The 8,247-nt window shown below is 39.0% G+C and overlaps 1 pseudogene; it reads left to right on the top strand.

Moving 5' to 3' along the window:
- The first annotated feature begins 6,716 nt into the window (after positions 1-6,716).
- On the top strand, positions 6,717-7,772 carry LOC148775510 (E3 ubiquitin-protein ligase RNF146-B pseudogene; annotated as a pseudogene).
- The last annotated feature ends 475 nt before the right edge of the window (positions 7,773-8,247 follow it).

Raw genomic sequence — 8,247 nt, 5'->3', positions numbered from 1 at the left:
ACTCAGTTGAAGAAGGTGAAGAAAACAAGTAAACCAAACTGTGTTTTTTGTTCCTGTGCACATAAGACACTGAATCAATGCTGAAAAATATACCAAAATATGAGGCAGAGTCCAAGAAGGAGGCAGAATCGAAAGAGAAGATAAATTCAGCCGCCCCAGAATGAGAGACCCTGGAGAAGTACAAGCTGGTCAGCCAGTAACTGAATCTCAAAGGTTAAACAGTTTAGAATTGTTTCTCCAGAGGTCTGCTTTCTTACAAATGGACAACCAGGATATGACTGACTCTCACACTTACATAGTAAACTGGCGGCTGTCATCAAAATAAACATCAAATGGAGAAAAGATGATATTTGTGTGTGTGTGTGTTTGTGTGTGTGTGTCTGTGTGTGAATTTTCTGATTGGAAGGGAGGGGAGGGAAAAAAGAGGTAGGCACCTGAGTGGAGAGGGATGTGGAGTCCTAGGATATTGGGGAACAGACCCTCAGGCTCCCAGTTAACCAGAGAGTAGAGGTCTGGACTGGGTCTGGAGTCTGCAATGAAGTTGGATAACCCTGATTAAAAATTGATCTCAGCGGCAAAGATTAGTGGTGTGGTGTTACTGTCTTTGTTTGGGGTGTGGAATAACATTAGGGTCTAGATTGCCAGAACCCAGATGGGAAGAGTGTTCAACATGGGGATGGTGTATGTCATACTTCCCCTGATAAAAGCAGGCAGAAATCACCTCCTGGCCACCTACGTCATAAAGGGCTTTGATGTATCACACGCCTATGCTGCCAGTTAAAGGTGCTCAGGAGGCACAAAAAGTTGATACAACTAAAGCCCACAGCTAGCACTCCCAAGGATAAAAATAATGTTTGGAGTGAACAGACCAAATATCAATAAGGCCACTGTTATCCTAAGAAATTGGTGGGAGCAGTGTGTTCCCAAGTGCAGGGCAGGGGAGGTGGCTCAATCCCGGTGCATATGACAAAGAGGATCACCACAGACAGATAAAATTTTGGGGAGGGGTCACCATGATGTTTGTGGGTTCTTAGTGCCCTGACAAGGGATTGAAAACGTTTGTGTTTCCTTGTTAGTTTTCTGTTTAGTCGATCTATCCATGGGTGTGAGTGGGGTATTAAAGTCTCCCACGCTTATTGTGTTATTGTTAATTTCCACTTTCACAATTATTAATATTTGTCTTACATATTGCAGTGCTCCTGTTTTGGGTGCATATATATTTTATTTGTTATATTCTCTTTTTGGATTGATCCTTTGATCATCATGTAGTGTACTTCTTTGTCTCTTTTCAAAGCCTTTGTCTTAAAGTCTATTTCGTCTGATATGGGTATTGTTACTCCTGTATTTTTTGGTCTCCTTTTGCTTGGAATATATATTTTCCAGCCCTTCCCTTTCAGTCTGTATGGGTCTCGTGTAGACAACATATATAGGGGTCTTGTTTTTGTATCCATTCATCCAGTCTTTGTCTTTTGGTTGGGGCATTCAACCCATTTATATTTAATGTAATTATTGATAAGTATGATACCGTTGCCATTTACTTTATTGTTGTGAGTTCACGTTTATAACCCCTTTCTCTCTCTGCTTCCTGTCTAGAGAAGCTCCTTTAGCATTTGTTGGAGAGCTGGTTTGGTGATGCTGAATTCTCTCAGCTTTTGCTTGTGTGTAAAGGTTTTCATTTCTCCTTCATATTTGAATGAGATCTTTGCTGGGTACAGTAATCTGGGCCTTAGGCTATTTTCTTTCAACACTGTAAGTATGCCCTGCCATTCTATCCTGGCCTGAAGAGTTTCTATTGAAAGATCAGCTGTGATCCTTGTGGGAATCCCCTTTGGTGTTATTTGCTCTTTTTCCCTTGCTGCTCTTAATATTTGTTTTTTTACTTTGATCTTTCTTAATTTTATTAATATGTGTCATGGGGTGTTTTGCCTTGGGTTTTCCTGTTTGGGACTCTGTGTTTCTTGGACTTACATGATTATTTCCTTCCCCATTTAAGGGAACTTTTCAACTATCTTCTCCTCAGGGATTTTCCCATGGTCTTTCTTTTTGTCTTCCTCTTCTGGGACTCCTACGGTTCTTGGGCCGTTTTACATTGTCCCAGAGGTCTCTGAGATTGTCCTCATTTCTTTTAATTCCTTTTTCTTTTTTCCTTTCTGTTTCATTTATTTCTATTACTCTATTTTCTTTCTCAAATATCCTATCTTCTGCCTCTGTTATTCTACTCCAGAGTGTTTTGCATCTCATCTATTGCATTATTTCTTATGCATTGACTCTTTTTTTAATTTCTTCTAAGTACTTGTTAAACCTTTCTTGCATCTTTTCGATTCTTGTCTTCAGGCTATTTATCTGTAACTGCATTTTTTTTTCAAGATTTTGGATCATTTTCACTATCATTATTCGGAATTCTTTATCAGGTAGATTCCCTATGTTTTCCTCTTTTGTTTGGCTTGGTAGGCATTTTTTTATTTATCTCTATGTGAAGAGTTTGCGGAGTCAACCACAGGTTTTCTTACTCACAAAGCAAGGCAGAGGAAACATGTTGAAATTACACAGGATGCTGGCTGTTTCCCCATATCAATGCCAGGTCGTGACCTAACACAGTCTGAATGCCTATTCCAGCCCCTCTTATTTCATAGAAGGCCCCTTCCCACAAATGTGGCAAAGGCTTCCATGGCTGAGAAGAATGTACAGGTGCCAGGAGTGGAGCCAACTCAGATCTTGCCTACATCTGAACAAGTTGAGAGCAGCCATTACAAGTGCTTATGGAGGTGGCACAGTGGGAGTATCTAGAACTGTTACTGGTGTGCTGGGACTGTCCCAGTATGCAACCAAGCCCATATAGGACACCCCTTCTTGCTCCAGCACTTCTTTCTTTTGAGAAAAATTTCCAATGTTGGCAGAGGATACAGCACGCATTTACATGAAATGGAATCAGCATGGACCTAAAACTCAGGATTTCTGTACCATGAACTGGATGCACAACCTAACTTCCCAATAGACAGGGTTGGCTACTGAGCACAGGAGAAGTCCGGCCTCTACCTGGCACTGGTTCTGGCCCCTCTATCTCTAGCACCACCTCACACCAAAGTGAAAGTTGCCAATACACAAGAGCAAAATTAATCTGGAACATAAGATTATGGAAATCTTCCAATAGGAAAAACAAAACCAAAAACAAGTTTAAAAGGAGAAGAGTTTAAAGATTTCTAGAGAACATCAAGTATACTAACATTCACTTTATGGGGTCGTAGATGGAAAAGAGAGAGTGAAAGGGGTCAAAGATATGTATTTAACGTGCTGATAGGGAAAAAATTGCAACCTATAATACTCTATCCAGCAAGGTTATCATTCAAAATTGGAGAGAAGTATTTCTCAGACAAACAACAGCTAAGAGCTTATCCATACTAAACCATCTCAGAAGGAAATATTAAAGTGACTTCTCTAGGTGGAAAAAGAAGGAAAAATCTACAGATAAGGGAAAATGTCCCACCAGTACACACAGAAACATAGTAAAGTCTGTGGATCAACCAAGTAAATAATCTAGTATGAAAATTAAAAAATTGCAAATTAAATGCTGACTACTTTAAATAACCTATTACATCAATGGAAATAGCATCCTGATAGAAAAGCAATAAGAAAACTGTATTCTTAAATGACAGATTAGAGTATTTGAACTTAATAGATACCTACAGCATTTGTTGTTTTTCTTCAGTTACTAAGTTGTCTGACTCTTTTGAAACCCCATGGGATGTAGCCCTCCAGGTTCCTATGTCCATGGGATTTCCCAGGCAAAAAAAAAAATGGAGTTTATTGCATTTCATTTTCCAGGGGATCTTGCTGACCCAGGGGTCAAATCGGCATCTTCTGCTTTGCAGGCAGATTCTTTACCTCTGAACCACCATTCATAGTCTATCCCAAAATAGCAGAATACACGCCTTCAAGAGGGCACAGGATATTTTTTCAGGGATGATCAAATGCTATGCCACAAAACAAGTCTCAACACATTTAAGAACACAGAAATTTTATCAAGCACTTTTTCTGACCACAATGGTACAAAATAAGAAATCAATTACAGGAGGGGAATATGGGACACACAGAAATATTTGGAGATGAAACAACATGCTACTAAAGACCAATGAGCTAAGGAAGAAATCAAAAAGGGAATCAGAAAATACTTTGAGACTAATAAAAGCGCCAACTTTCCAAAATCTATTGGATTTAGCAAAAGGAGTTCTAGGGGAAATTGTATAGTGACAGATGCTTCCCTCAAGGTGGGGGGGGAGAAACTGAAACAAACAACTTAACTTTCTATATAAATGAAGTAGAAAAAGAAGAATAAATAAAGCTCCAAATCCTCAGAATGAAGGCAATATTAAAGATCAGAGAGGACATTAATAAAATTGAGACTTCCTCTTTCCTAAAGTAAAAAAAATCACTTAAGTGAAAAGATATTTTTTGAAAAGTTAAACAAAATAATTAAGTCTTTAGCAAGGTTAATCAAAAATAAAAGATAGATGACACAAATAAACAAATGCAAATGAGACATTACAGGCAACATCACAGCTGTAGTGAAAAATCATAAAAGGATACTACAAGTAGATATATGCCAAACAATTGCACAACCTAGAAGAAACTGACAAATCTCTTGGAAGATACAACCTTTCAAAACGGAATCAGGAAGGAATGTATGATCTGAATAGTTGAAACACTAGTAGTGAAATTGAATTTTTAATAAAAAATCTCTTAGTAAAATAAAGTTCAGGACCGAACTGCTTCACAACAGAATGTTTACAAACATATAAGAGCTTATACCCAACATTCTCAAACGATTCCAAAAATTGAAATAATGGAGTACTCCCAAATTTTTTATGAAACTATTCTTTTCCTAACACCAAAACCAGACAAAGACACCACCAAAAAAGAAAACTCAATGCCAATATTTCTGTTGAATATAGATGTGAATATTCTTCACAAAATATGAGAGAACCAAATTCAACATCACATTGAAACCAACATATACCATGATAAAGATGGACTTATACCAGGGAGACAAGGATGGTTCAATATCTGCAAATTAGTCAGTGTAGTACACCACATTAGGAAAGAGGACAAAATCACATGATCATCTCAACAGATGCTGTAAAAGCGTTTGGCAAAATTCAATATTCATTCATTTCAAAAACTCTCACCATACTTGATATGGAGAGAATATATCTGAACATAATGAAAGTGAATGTTGAAGTCGCACTGTTCCCACACCAGTACTCTGGCCTAGAGAATCCCATGGACTGTATAGTCCATGTGCTCTTCTGCACATAATAAAGGTGATTTATAACAGACAGAGATTATATCCTATTCAGTGGCAAAAAGCTGAAAGCTATCCCTACATCAGGAACAAGACACAGATGTCCAGTCTTGCCACTTCTAAAACACTAGAAGTACTAGTCATAGCAAACATTCAAACAAATAAATAAAAGTCATCCAAATGGGAAGGAAGAAGTAAAACTGTCACTACTTGCAGTTGATATGATACTATATACAGAAAGCTAACAGTTCAGTACAGTTCAGTTCAGTCGCTCAGTCGTGTCCGATTACTTGCAACCCCATGAATCACAGCACGCCAGGCCTCCTTGTCCATCACCAACTCCCAGAGTTCACTCAAACTCATGTCCATCACATCCGTGATGCCATCCAGACAACTCATTCTCTGTCGTCCCCTTCTCCTCCAGCCCCCAATCCCTCCCAGCATCAGAGTCTTTTCCAGTGAGTCAACTGGTCGCATGAGGTGGCCAAAATATTGGAGTTTTAGATTACAATGAAGTGACCAAACAAATGAAATCAAGGTGAATTAAAACCCTAAATGAAAGACTGGAAACTATGAAACCCCTAGAAGAAAATGTAGGCAGAACTCTTTCACAAACTTCATAGCAACATTTTTTCACCTGTCTCCTAGTGCAAAGGAAGCAAAGGAAAAAAATGAGATCTAATCAAATTTAAAAGCTTTTGCACAGCAAACGAAAACACTGAAAAAATGAAAAGACCAGCTACCGAATGTGAGTAAGTATTTGCAAATGAAATTACTATAAGTGGTTAATATTCAAACTGTCTAAACAGACTATTCAACTGGATATTAAAAACAAGCAAACAAACAAACAAAAAACAATGGGAAGATCTGATTTTCTCCAAGGAAGATATACAGATGGCACAAGAAGAAATGCTGACCATCACTGTCAGAGAAATTAAAACTAAAATCACAAGGAGATATCACCTCACACTCATCAGAATGGCTATCATCAATTCAAAAATCTGAAAATAACAAATGTTGACAAGGATGTGGAGAAAGAGAAGCCCTTGTACTTAATTGGTGGGAATGTAAATTTGTGCAGTTGCTATGGAAAACATCATGAAAGTTTCTCAAAAAACTAAAAAAAGAACTACCAATTGACCCAGCCATTCCACTTCGAGGTATATATCAGAAGGCAATGAACACAAATTTGAAAAGATACATGAATTCCAATGTGTATTACAGCCTTTTTTACAATAGAAAATATATGGGCTGCGAGCTTGGAGGCTGAAGAGAAAAGACAGCGAGGTGGCTTTGGTGGTGGCCACAGAGCACAGGATGATCCAGCGATCGAGGAGAAAATTCTGCAAACTGGCTGATTATTCATGAAGATGAGATTTTGTTTTTGTGGCAGGCATCTGTGGGGTCTGTAATATAAATGATTGCTAGCTATGGAGAAATTTATCACTCTATAAACATGCTTCCTACTAACAGGAATGCAAATGAGTCTTGTTCTAATACTGCACCATCTCTAACTGTCCCTGAATGTGCCATTTGTCTGCAAACATGTGTTCACCTAGTCAGCCTGCCTTGCAAGCATGTTTTCTGCTATCTATGTGTGAAGGGAGCTTCATGGCTTGGAAAGCAATATGCCCTCTGTCGACAAGAAATTCCCGAAGATTTCCTTGATAAGCCAACCTTGTTGTCACCAGAGGAACTCAAGGCAGCAAGCAGCGGAAACGGTGAATAGGCCTGGTATTATGAAGGAAGAAATGGGTGGTGGCAGTATGATGAGCGCACTAGCAGAAAGATGGAGGATGCTTTTTCCAAAGGTAAAAAGAGCACTGAAATGTTAACTGCCGGGTTTCTCTATGTTGCCAATCTTGAAAATATGGTACAGTATAGGAGAAACGAACATGGACGTCGCAGGAAGAACAAGCGGGATACAATAGATATACCAAAGAAGGGAGTAGCCGGACTTAGGCTGGACTGTGATTCTAATACTGTAAACCTAGCGAGAGACAGCTCTGCTGACGGAGCGGACAGTGTACCGGCTCAGAGTGTAGCTTCTGTTCAGTCGTCTTCTGTGAGGCCCCTGACATCAGTAGATGGTCAGCTAACAAGCCCCACCACACCATCCTCTGATGCAAGCACTACTCTGGAAGACTCTTTTTCACATTTACAACTTGTTGGAGACAGCATAGTGGAAAGGAGTCATAGAGGGGAAGGAGAAGAGCATGGATCACCATTTTGAGGCAGGGCACCAGCACCAGACACTTCGATTGAAGAAACCGAATCCGATGCCAACAGTGAGAGTGAGGATGTATCTGTGCTTGTTGCACAACACTCCTTGACCCAAAAGAGACTTTTGGTTCCTAATGCAAATCAGACAGTATCTGATCGATCAGGAACTGATCGATAAGTGGCAGCAGATGGAACAGTGAGTGTCAGATCTCGAAGGCCTGATGGAGAGTGCACAGTAACGGAAGTTTAAATAAAAAAGTTTTCAGATCCACGCTCAGGATGAAAATGGTTATCTGTAAATTTCTGCCCACAAAACATTATACTCATCCCTAGTAGTACATTTTAGGAGTTGGGGTGGGAAGGGGTATCGAAAGAATAGAGCCATAATTAAAATGTCTAACACATCTCTGTTGAGAAATTTAATACAAGGAACGTGGGTGTTAACAGTTGAGAGCTGTTTAGTAATAACCCAGTTTTCTTGAGGTCTGTTTATTTTATAGTTTTTTAAAATACCTTCAGTTCTTTTGGCCAGCGTGTGTGTATTATCTGTGCATTAATGGTCCTCATCTGCCTACTGCACTGGTTCATATTTTTCTGCATGGATTGACATAAAACCATTACAAAAATTTGGCAACTACAAGATGTCTGGTATCAGTATGAAAAGAAAGCTTAATTAACATGAGAACAAATGCGAATTTGTGGTTTTAAAATAAAAGAATAACAAC

Source organism: Moschus berezovskii, chromosome 15, assembly GCF_049115385.1.
Source record: "Moschus berezovskii isolate FMDL1 chromosome 15, NW_MosBer_1.0, whole genome shotgun sequence".
Lineage (NCBI taxonomy): Eukaryota > Metazoa > Chordata > Mammalia > Artiodactyla > Moschidae > Moschus > Moschus berezovskii.
Note: the sequence above shows the minus strand (reverse complement) of the source record. Positions and strands in the feature narration are given on the sequence as shown.